This window comes from Ambystoma mexicanum, chromosome 10, assembly GCF_040938575.1.
Source record: "Ambystoma mexicanum isolate Mex_15411 chromosome 10, UKY_AmexF1_1, whole genome shotgun sequence".
Classification (NCBI taxonomy): Eukaryota; Metazoa; Chordata; class Amphibia; order Caudata; family Ambystomatidae; genus Ambystoma; species Ambystoma mexicanum.
Window position 1 is genome coordinate 665,466,651 of NC_090932.1, and position 12,747 is coordinate 665,479,397.

Consider the following 12,747-nt stretch of genomic DNA (forward strand, 5'->3'; position numbering starts at 1 on the left):
TGTGAGCAAAATGTGGGTTCGGTAATGGCCGGGCGCTCAGACAGATGTACCCGTCTCAGTATGGAGCGAGGCAGGTAGTGATTTCAAAGTAGTAGTTGTGAAGGAGAATTATTCCGCTCTAATGGTTCGTAGGCATCTGGGCCACCGTTATTGGCCAGGTTGTTGTGCCCCATCCACATATTTGCAGCTTCTAGTCTGTCGAGAAAGTACGGTTTGCCATTGTAAAGGATCTTCACTCTCGGCTGGTATATAAGCATGTATTTAGGCTCTCATTTTCTGAGCCTTGCCTTTACGGGCACAACCACATTTTGAGCCCTCTGGACAGTACGGGTATAGTGTGGGTAAATGGCAATTCTGGATCCGTCTTGTGAAATCTCACTCCCCACCCTGGAGTGCAAAAGTGGTTACTAGGGTACTATCCCGGGCGGCACAAGGGGCACAGCTAATAATTCTTTCCTGTGCATGTTACAATATTTAGGGAATGATTGCATTTTTAGCATCAGGTGTTCTTTCTATTTTTCTTTGTTTCATGTTAGGCGTGCAATTGTTGCAATATCTCCACGACAGAAAACCATCTCTATACTTTCAAAATCTTCATTAAGCAAGCTCAGAAAAAAGCATGAACAATGTTGGAGGAGCTACTTAATGGTTTGGTGCCTTGAGGGCCACTGAAGGGATAAAAAGGTGAGTACTTCTTCCTTAGTTCCTATACCAGGAACAACCTCAGATGAGAACAGTGATGCAGACCCACTGGCTGAACATTGCACTTTTGAATTTCAGATGTCTTGGAACCTCACCCTCTTCTTGCTGCCACTGATGTTCTCTGTCTCCCCCACCCCCTCTTCCTGCCCGTGATGTTCGCTGTGACCCCATGCCCCCTCTTGCTGCCCGTAATGTTCGCTGTCCCCCGACGCTCCTCTTGCTGCCCGTGATGTTTGCTGTGCCCCCACCCCCTTTTGCTGTCCGTGATGTTCGCTGTGTCCCCCATACCCTCTCTGCCTGCCTTCGTAAGCCCTCTCCTTCTACCCACCCCCCATTAGCTCACCTTTGCAGGAGTTTGTCGTGATACATTTTGGTTTGCCATCACCGATCTGTGACCAATGCTTGAATTAGATTTGTATGGACTCATTTGGCTCTGGGTACTTACCCTTCTGGACTTCAATTCTCATACTGGATTCCCCTGCATCTTGAATGCAGGGTGGCCATGCCATGACCATCGTCATTTTGAATCCTTGCTTTCATTGTTGTTCTCTTGCAATATCATGTGTTATTATTGACTTCTGCAACTGCTCTCGCTCTCTTCTCTCCTTCCTCCCTTCTCCTCACTCCTCCGCTACTTCTCTCTATGCACTTACTCTATCAGAATTGTCCTCGGGGCTAGTATGGTAGCAACCATGTTTGTCTCTTCCACCCTCCCCTCCAGCATTATCTGAAATGTCGTCAGGCCTAGTATGATAGTCGCTTGTTTTGTTCCTCTCCATCCTTTCTGCTCCACTTCTACGCTTCCGCTTGTCAATCGCCGACTATACCAGAAATGTCGTCAGGCCTATTACGGTAGTCACCTGTCTGTTCCCATTTCCTTCCCATTCACCGTTCCCTCCCTGATTTGTGTTTTAGCTCTTGCACTATCTGAAATGTTGACAGGCTGAGTACGATAGTTAATTTTACATTCTTATTGTTCATGGCCTTTAAGAATGGCACTGTATTTTTCCCTTGTTCCCTCCCTTGTCTTGAAGCGCTTTGAAACACATTGTGTATAGGCGCTATATAAATAAAGTATCATATCATATCATATTTATATGACTTTTTTATCTTGCTCTAATAAAATGTATACTTGTTCTTGATGCTCTTAATTCAGTGTATATATAATTCAGGATTTAATCCAATGTGATTTGAATGAGTTTTTATTTTTTTGTATTTCTATTTTTCTCCCATGTTGAGAGTTTTTGGATATTGTTGTACTTTCTCTTATTCTGCATCTAATTTTTCATTTAATTCATTTGTTGTTTTCTGTTGACGTTTGCTACCCAAAGGCTAAGCCCTCCTGCAGATCAATTTTCACCTCGACTGGGGAGCAGGGAGGGGTGGAGAGGTACAATGTGCTCCAGCGAAGCTGTAAGTGGCAACAGCTGTCTGCAGAATACTTGAGGTGAGTTATCGTCTTTTTCTTTTAAAATTCATCATCTCTATAAACATCTGAAGTGTGTATCAATTCACTGTTTGTCAACTTCTCAATTCTTAATTCAAAAATGGAGTCCTTGCTTGTTTTTTTAACATTTGACTTTATAGAATCACACAGATGTATTTCTAGTATTTTACTCCATTTATTTTACTGCATTAACCTTTGCAGGTATGCCTTCCCTGTTATAGTAATTTCCCTCATAAAGTGAACCATGCTTGTTTTGCCTAGCATGTTTCTTTAACATTATGTATATTATTAGGTTTACTAAGGAACGTGGTTATTTCACAGAAAAGTCAACCAAATTATAGGCTACAACAACGTTGGGGAAGTGGGGAGATCCCCTGACACATGGGTCTTCATAAAACAACACAAATAGATGAAACATATGTTGCATCCATAAGCTTTATAGAGCACAAACACACACACGCACACACTCTGTAATGTCCTGTATGGAAGACATATTGTAAAGGAATCTTTTAATGGAAGAATTACCCTAATTTAATATTTACTCCCCACTGCAACAATACTGCCCCAAAATCCGGGATAAGAAAAAGGCTGTATTAATTTTATTCAGCATAATAAATCAAAGAAGCATCCAGGACTGATATACTGACTTCTCAAGTAACCTCTGACCCCAAAACCGCCATATTTGAAAGGCATTTCTACTTTCAAAAGGGGCTTCAACTGGGCTGAGAGCGTCAGAGTCCTCACTACAGCACCACAGGCACTAATTCCATCTGCTTGAGGCTGTCTGCCAAGGTGCCCTGGCAGCACCTGCTGTTAATCTGAGCGCAGCATCCTCCATCCAGCCCGCTCCCCTCAGTCACCTACACCACCATCAAGCGGCGAAAAGGGTGGCTGGGCCAGGGCTCGATCTCCCAAGTTGCCCTTCTCTGTAGCTGCAGGTTGGTGGTCCTGCCTCCCCTTTCTGTAATTGGATAGTCCTCAACAATTCTTGTACTTGACTCCTTGCTTTGGGGTGACTCAGCCCTGGGTGACCCACCAAAGAGCAAACAGCTAAGGGCCAACCTCCAGCCATTCCTATAGCCTCTTCACCTTTGAGATATTGCTTTGCTGTTTCCTGCAACTTGCTTGTGAGCACCAATTAAGTCTTTCCTCAGCCCCGCCCTCACCATGCTCTTACTATTTCTTTCTTTCTCTTCTACGTCTTTCTTCATTCTCCTCTGCTCAAAACCATTTCAACTCTTTTTCCATCCCTATCGTCTCTTTTCCTCGATGCCTCTCCTCTTCTCGCTCACCTACTCTCTTTATTCACAAAACCTCCAACAATACTTTCACCGTGTGTCTTCTTCTTGCATCTACTCCCAGCTCCTTTCTACTTCGCAGACCCATCATCAGTGTGCTTCTAGATCTCACTCTCTTTATATCGCTCTTTGGAATGCATAATCTGTCTGTAACCAGACTTCTATTACCACCAACTTCTTTCTTTCGCATTCTCCATCTCTTGACCTTACTAGCCTTACATAAATCTTGGTTTCTTCCTCATGCTCTTCAACCCTTGCTTCCCTTCATGACCCTGCCTACACCTTCACCCACTCTCCCCGCCCAACTGGTAGAGGTGGTCGTGTAGGACTGTTTGCAACTCCCAAAATTTCAACCTCCCAACTCCCCTATCTCCCACTATTGCTCACTCTTTCAAATACACTATCCCCACAATCACTGATCCATATTGCATTACAATTATATTTCCTTATCGGCCGCCTCGTCTCACTGATCAATGTATTGACCTCATCTGCCAACTAATTGACTCCTTTCCTCTCCATCACCACTTAATTCTTACAGGTGACTTTAACCTCCCCTTCTCTACACTCTGCTATCCACTGATTTTACCTCTGTGTTCCTTAACCACTCACTCTCTTCTGTCCTCTCTCTGCCCACCTATTCAAATGGTTACTCCAATGATCTTATTCTCATCTCCTCTCAACTCTCTGCCTCTAATATCTCCACCTCGCCTTCTCCCTCTGATCATTCTATCGTCACTGCCTCAGTTTCCACTTCTACTGGCACCACACTCCCTCCATCTACCACTTCCATTACCAAGCGCAGGTTTCCCACTTCCAAATCCACTGCACGGTACACTAGCGGCAATGCTCTCACCTGTTCCTGTGCTTTGGTGATGGTAGAAGCCTCTACCTCTACAACCTCTGTGTCCTCTCTCTCAGGACGGGAAAAAGGCGTCCTGATGTTTGCTCTCCCAGTATTGGGCACTAGGTCCCTAGGTTCGTCTATGCGCCTGGAATCGACCAGTCGCTCGACCTCTGTAACGACCAGTCCCTGCAAAAACACATCCTGGGAAGATCTTCCTAATGGATGACTGGTTTTCTCCATTGCTGTAAAAGTTCCCACAAATGTACTAATCTCCTTCGCAAATGTCTCTCTGAATAAACGATGCTGTGCTGTATCTCCTGTGGGTAAGTTGCCAAGTCACCATCTTATTGTCCTTGTTGATCTTGAGCAGCATGTTCTTTCTTATTTCCGATGATAGTGCACAATTTGCATTGCATAACATGCAGACTGCTCTTTGCACCAAGCTTGTGAGTGTATGGGCATTAATAGGCTCCCCTGTGTCTTTAGCTCTCTGCGAGGTCCATAATCTTTGCTATTGGGCCTACTAGATCTAAGAGCTTGTCTTGGCGCCTCTTCCAAGTTCTGTCCATCCCTTTGCGGGCATCCTTGGTTGTCTTAGTGACAAAGCTGAGCATCCTGGGGTCCAACTCAGGTGTGTCAGATACGTTACCTGGTAGCTCGGGTCTGAGACAGTGAGCTCTTATAGGGTTCTAGCCTCCTTATCCAGGAGCTTCTGCAGGCGCTGGGGCATATAGGCTCACTTTAGGTGATGATGACCACTTTGAGGACCTAGGTTGCCTAATGGCTTCTAGGTAACACATCTCGGATGCCTCCCCTGGTACCTCCTGTATTTTTAGCCTCTGCAGTGGGCCTGACCTTGTTTCCTGTCTGCTTATGAGGCTTGCAGGCTCATCTCCTATATTTTGCAGCCCTAGGGCAGGGGGTAAGAGGCTGGGCGTCACCAAATGTAGTCTCTTTCAGCTTCGGAAACATACCAGCTGCCTCCAGGGGCTTCTCTATTCCCCCTTTGTCCTGACCCAGTGCAGTATAAGAGGACTTCCTCTTCCGGGTCACATGACTCCCCTGTTGTTCAACCATGACTTGAGGGTGTAAATGGGGTGGACCTTCTCCTGGACTATCGCCCTCTTTCTCATTGCCCATCTTGTGCTTGGTCTGGAACTTCTTGGTGATGAGAGAATCCAGCATCTCCAGCCTGTCTTGGAGGGGTTTAACCCCTTGCAAGAGTGCTTGCACCAGGGAATCTCCCAATACTCTTTTAAAGCAGAGGCTCAGGTCCGAATCTCCCTCCTTGAGGAAATCTTCACCTTCCTCCGTCGCCTCATAGTCCATCCCACAGTCTATTTGGCTTTCTTCCTCCAGGCTTCCTTCATTCAACGATTCAGCCATGTTCCAGCCAGGGACTGTGTCCTCCACTTAACTGATGACACTGTTATGCCGATTATATCTGCTTTGCAGTCACAGCTGCTAAACGGGGGCCTCTTACAATCTGCAAGTAATAATTCCTTGCTAAGCACTTATCTCTCAATGTCAATATAGATTTTATCTTATATAGATTTTTGTCTTTTTTAATTCCTTGTCTGAATATGTCATGTGCTCCACTTGCCTTATTAATATGGGCAGTAATAAGCCCTTCGCTGGCTTGCCGCAGAGCCTCTGAATCAGGGCTTGTAATATTGCTTGTGCGAATGGTCGCTGCCCTCATCAATCACCAAATGCGATGTAACGCTCGTACTTAGGTGCTTTCCTCAGATCAGGACCGGCATGCCGAGCCACGTTGCATAGAAAAGCATGCTCGGCACGCTGACCGAATCGTGGCCAGTGCTGAAAGTCCACTGACTCCTAATACATGAGGCACAAGCTTGCATCTCTTCATAAGTGAAATTGCTCATAGACCTGGCCTACGCTTTCCTTCTAATTTGTACTCTCTGTGATATGTGTACGCTTTCACCACAGCAGTCTGCTGTCTCCTAGACGAGAACCAGAGATAATCTCTGCCTCACCTACGTGATATAGAAGTCAAACTGCTCTGATTTTAGGGCTGCCGCACTTAATATATACACATGCAAATTGGATAACGCAGCAGGGGCTCGCGCTACACCATATATGTATATATGAAAACCAATAAAGGTACAAATAAACTAATGCACACCAGTAAACTGCTAAAAATGCACTGCTAACGTCTATAACAGCATAATCACAACTTCACAGGCTTTAGTAATTCATGTAATGTATGATAAACAGAGCAAGACAAAAGTAGAATGTATCTGCTAGAAAGCAGCAAAAAGTAGAGGAAGGGACCCGGACAGGACAGGACATGGGAAAGTCTAGAGGAGAAACTACTGGAAGAGCAAAAGGACTAATGGGAGAGTTTTTCCTAGATAGTTTCCAGTTGATTTAAAGTGATTAGATTTTTTTAACAAATGTTTATAAAAGTTATTTATGGAAAAAAAAGCTGAGATTTGAAAGCTGCTGGATGGTAGCATTAAAGGAGTTCAGCATCTGATTGAGGGAGAAGTGAAGGCCACAGTCCTACAGTCTGCGGCGCCTCACGCTGACCCAGCCCTTATAACATCAGGTACAGTAATGCTGTTCTCAAGACTGGGAGCAAAGTGCAGCCTACCTTGAACGCTAGGATTCTTTTGATTTGCAAAAACCTGGATGCCCAGAAAAAGAGAATAAAAGTTGTTCTGAAATCGTTGGGTTGTTTGCAAAAATCCCTTCTTTGAGCATCTTGACATCTTGTGACTTTGAGTTTATCGAACCCCTGAAAACAGGCTTTGGTGGAATGTATACATTGTGTACTACCTGCAACTTCTTCTCTGATAAGAGCCCAACATAAATCACTGAGTTATTTGGGTTAAGTCTTAGATAGACCTGTATTCATTGCTCCGACCGCACCAGTTGATTGTAATCACTGCAAACATGTTTACAACGGAGGGTCAATCCCCAAAGGTTCGAGAAACATCTGGGGTCTTTGACAATGCAAAGGGATTGCACTGGCTTTAGAGACTGCTGCCAGGCATTCAAAATATGCAAAAGTGAGATTCCGTACTGGCCTTTTGGAATACTAGAGTCCGCTCTCACTTTATAACTGAAGGGCTCTCCCAAAACGCTTTGTCTGAATGTTCTGAGTTTATGTTACAGGAAACATGGTTATGCTCAAACTTCCCTACGGATGGCTATGTATTGTACCAATCACTGGCAAAAAAGGTTCAAAAGGTCGCCAATGTGGCGGTTTAATTACAGGTATTCCAAACGAATTGTGTTCCTCCCTTATGCTACACCTTAAACAAAGCGTAAATGTGTCGCTGTAAAACAAAGTGTTACTGTATGATCCAAGATCCATCACATGTTGTTGATAAAAATATAAGATCCCCAAGATGGGGGAAGAATGGATGACATTTTCAACTATGTGGATTCTATTGTAACAACATGGGCTAGTAAAAATGGAAACAATATAGTACTGATAAGGGGGATTTAAATGCTCAATAGGAGGAGTCAATATCCAGAGGCAGCTGCAAAACTATCTGTGCAAAAAGCACTTTAGAGATAAAAAAGGTGAATAACAGGGGTAGACAATGGACCAGGTCCCTAGAGGAGTGAGACAAGTCGACAAACCCCAGTGATACCCCGGGGAGACCCACCTGGAAATCTGGCACAAATCGAGCCACTCTAGATTACCTGTGGGGATGGTAAAAGATCTAAAAGTGCATGATATGGGTTCTAGCAACCACTCTTTAGTTAAACCTTTGCATCCCCGGTATGGAACAGGGTGAAAATTGTCCTGCTACGCTGACCTCAAGCCAGACAGGAAACCGTATCCAGTGGTCGGCAGCCAACATACGCAGGGCCTTCAGGGAAATGTGCATCAAGGTGGATGCAGCGATAGAGGCCATGCGATTTTTGACGGCTGACGAACTGGAGACATGGTTAACTGAACTGACACAGAGGACAGGTACCGCCAAGTGGAGCCTTCTGACAACTGTGGATAAAAAGTCTGTCCATAACTATGACCCAGTTATTTGAAAAGAAAAGGGGTGCTGAGGTGTATTGGTAAAAATTGTGAGTCTGAGACTATAAAACTAGCCGAGGTAAATAGAATAAAAAACAAATACCGAAACTGGGTAAGAAGAAGGAACAGGCAGGAACTGAATGTAAAATGGCAAGGTATGATTAAGACCATGAGCAAAGAAAATCCTAGATCCATGTTGAAGGTACTAAAGTTGGCAAGGGGTGAATCAGCCATGAGGGTGTTCAATCCAGTCACAGAGAAGAGAAGGCCTGGGTGAAACACAATGAGTCCAAAATGTTTAAACCATGTGCTGAGCAGCCTGTCACAACCAAGGGCATAACACCATGGCCTTGGAATTGAATACAGAGAGTGGCCTTTGGGATTGAATACAGAGAGTGTGAGATCCCTGATTATGAAATTGAAGAACTCTAGGGTGCCTAAAAGAGGACTCGATGCTGTGGTCCAGAGTACTCGCAACCCCGTTTGGCAATATGTGAGACAGGGCAGGTGCTGGTAACTTGGAGATGATCAATACTGGTGCCGGTGCATAAAACATGTGACCGACTGACTACTAAGAACTATCATTTATTGTCACTTTTAGATATCACAAGAAAGGTCGTTGCCTCGTGTTTTCTGGACCATTTGCAAGCCTGGGTAATCCATAATAAATCCTTTGTCCATTTTTATCAGGGTTTCGCCTGAGGTCTAGTACCATGCACAATATTAAAGTATTGGATATGCCCATTGCACGTGCAAGGTCCAGACAAGGTTTGTCACTATACATCACCTATGTTAATTTCAGGTCAGCCTTTGACCAGGTGGACCATATTATTCTGTTGTCGAAACCCAGGAAGATGGGCTGCCCAGAGTGGCTGGTACAGATAGTTACTGCAATGCAATTAGACACAACTGCTAGGATCCGCCTAAATGATGGAGGGGGACTCTCAAAGCCAATACGAATAAACAGATGTGTAATGCAAGGGTGCGTGCTTGCACCTCTTTTGTTTAATTAGTATGTTGCAGACTTGCCGGTGTATCTGGCTGAGAAGTCTAAATGCCCTCCAAAGCTTGCCCAGACAGCAGTGTCAGCGATGCTTTACACCGATGATTTGGTTCTCTTTGACCAATTAGACACTGGGATGAAAGCAATATTAAAGGAACTAGGCACTCATGGGAAAGAACATGGTCTAACGATAAATCTGTCTAAGACTAGAAGCATGCTAGTATCATCTAAAAAGATAAACCGGCCAGTCTACTGGGGTATGATTGATTATACAGATATTTACAGGTACCTGGGGCTGCATGTGTTAAATGAGCTGGGACATAAGATCATAAAAGATGACAAAATAAGAAAGGCTAAACAGATTTTATTGTTGGCCTGGAAGTTTGTAAAGCAATATGTGGGTTTTTCTTTTGGCGGCATACTAGTTCTGTATCGACAGTGGTTCTGTCCATCAGTGTTGTACGGTTTTGAGGCACTTGGTTTAAAGGATATGAAATGGCTTAAAGTCATTGAGGGGTTGTTTAAGCATATGGTTCTGGGCCTGCCCAGTACTACTTTGATAGAGTACATCTGCCTCGAGCTGGATCTGCTATCCCTGCAGGCGCAGCTACTGAAGCACAGAGGTGAGTTTTTTATAAGAGCAATAACATCCGCTAAATGTCCACTTCTGGGGGTGATAGGTGCTGATTTTATTCATGCAGCTTCATGCAAAGAGGTTGACCCTTACACTATGTTAACAAAAGAGTTGATACGATAAAGTGGGTATACAGTATTTATGACGAAAATTCAATAACAAATAAATATATGATGAAATAAATTACGGAAATATATGTGGAGGTGGTGTAAAGGGTTAAATCTTGTGGCAAAGTCGTTGGGGTGGGTTTTTATCTGGGGGAAACAGGTTATTTTTGTCATCATAAATTCATTCGTTATAAGTTCATTTGTTATAAAGACATGTAGACAATAAAGTGGTCTCCTGATCTCAAGCGATTTAACCACTACCCCACTCTAAGGAGGGTCTTCCGAAAAAGAGTTCTCAGGTGGGATTGGTGTGCAAACTACGAACACCTGGCTAATCTATACAATTATTTTTAGATAGTGCAAGTGTCGCACAGGTATATGGTGCCCCAGCCTTATGTACTGAAACGCCCAGACCCAGGTGCATGTAAGTTTTGCCTCTTACTTCACACAAATCAATTACCAGTCCGGGCAACCCATGGGACGAAATGGAAGTTTCACCCAGAAGATCATTCCTGCAGAATATGCAAGATGCGATCTAGCACAGAAACCATAAAGCACCTTTTAACCGAATGCCCGAGGTTAGGTTCTGTATACCTGAGACTGTTGGGAAAAATTATACACAACTATGAATCCATAAAATCACTGGAATTTTGGGTTTACTGCATCAACACGGATTCAAATTCAATGCACACAGCACTTTATAGGGTATGGCAGCAGGTATTAACATATCTGAACGATAATAGCCAATAACTTGAAGCAAGAGAAAGGGTAGTAGACGAGTGAAAAGGCAGATGGCCAATTGCTTTAGATCCACAGCAATAGTCACTATCTTTCAATGTTTTGTGTTTTATATTTTTTTACGGTTTATGTGTTTAGAATTTTCGAGGTTTTACAAGTGTTTAGAAGTTATGAATTAGTGAAAAATGTTACACTTTTTTGAATTTTTGATGCAATGTACGCTGTGAGCTGCTGTTGTGTTGTGAGTTTTCAGCTATTTATGAAATGCTGTTTGTTTTGTCCTTTGCATTATAAAAGTTTTGTTGAAACCAAATACAATGAAATAAATAATTATTGATAATGCTCACCCCCGGTCTTGATATAGGATAACAATGTCGATGCATACATACACTGGATAGCACACCGTTTTTTTTTTCATCTCTCAGTTTACTCATGGCAACTTTTAATGTCACAAAAAAACGGGTTTAAAACACTAAGCTAAACAGTCGCTGTCATGTAGACCCTCTTTTGAGGCTACTTGACCAGTTTTTGAACAAGTTTGTGTCTGTACAGTCGGCTTCTGGGAACATATTCATGTATTTTATACGAGTGGAAGTAACCATTTTTCTAATTCTTCCTAATCTTGGTGGTGCCCACCTCTCCAATTTTGCAACTTATTTTAATGTGCCTTCACATGATTCAATGACTTATTCTGAGATGTTATTTTTGAAGATGTTACTAAATATACAAATTAGCCCCCCACAAATTTCTCTTGCTTCCCAGGACCCTGCAAATCACGGCGCCAAACCCAGGTTAGCACTCACACTCACTCAGCTGCTTTGAAGATGGTTGTGTGACCTTATACAGAGAACACAGCAGCAAACAATGGTGGCTTACACCCACCAATGCATATTTTTATTTAAAAAAAAACTCATTTCCAAAGATAATTTAAAGTATTAATCGTCTCCGCTGGTTCGTTTATGCATCAATGTGTGAATACAATTTTCATTAGAGCTTTTTTCCATGTAAATCACATTTCCGGTCTTTCTACCGGTCTTTCTACAGAAAGCAACATACAGGTCTACAAAATCAGCCAGCTTTCTGCAAAACGCTTTGGTTATTTTTACATGCTAGGGAAATAAGTAGGAGAAATGCAGCACTCTGTCATATAGTTATCCTGAAATGCAATCTACCCAATGCTTATGTATATGCATTGCTTTTTATGTATGTAAAGATTCATATGCACTACTTGTATATGTATGCCTACGTGTATGTATTTGTACATGCGTATGTATGCATTTAAACACACATGCTATATATATGTTTGTACATTGTCTTACAGAACATCAGACAAAACTGCAGTATTAAAAAGTGGATGAGAATTCATTAAGCGCTTATAATTCTGTATAGGTTTTAGCATCAACCTAGAAGGGTTATATCAAGGTCCCTTGCCCGTATCAGACAATTCATGTCCCAGAGGGTGCCAGAGTGTGTTGAATGAATAGTAAAGTGGCTGAGGAGTTTGCCCAGGGGCGGAGGGAGTGTTTGATGAATTGTTGAAAGTTCTGAAGGAGCTTTGCTCCACTAGGCTGCAGGGATAGGTATCCCTCCCCCATGTGTCCATGGTTCACTCAATAAAAGCAGATTGTATACAGTTGATTCATGGAGACTAGAGGGTCCTGCGTGAAGCTCCGGTGGCAGAAGCAACAGCAAGCAGCTTCAAGTGTCAGAATGGCCTAGGACTGAAGCAAGAAGAAGAATCATGGCACCAGAGTGTGGAAGGACCTCTGCAGCAGGAGAGAAGCCTGGCAAGAGCATGGAGGGCAAACTAGAGATGGCAGAACTCAGCAGACTATTGACTCCCTTCCCCATTATCTATAGGTATACTTGTCAAGGCTGCTGAGAAGTGGGGTCAGACGGGAATGCTGCCATAGGGCTCAGGTTCTGTCAGGGGGTCCAGCAAGGGCCCAGCCATAAAAAGGA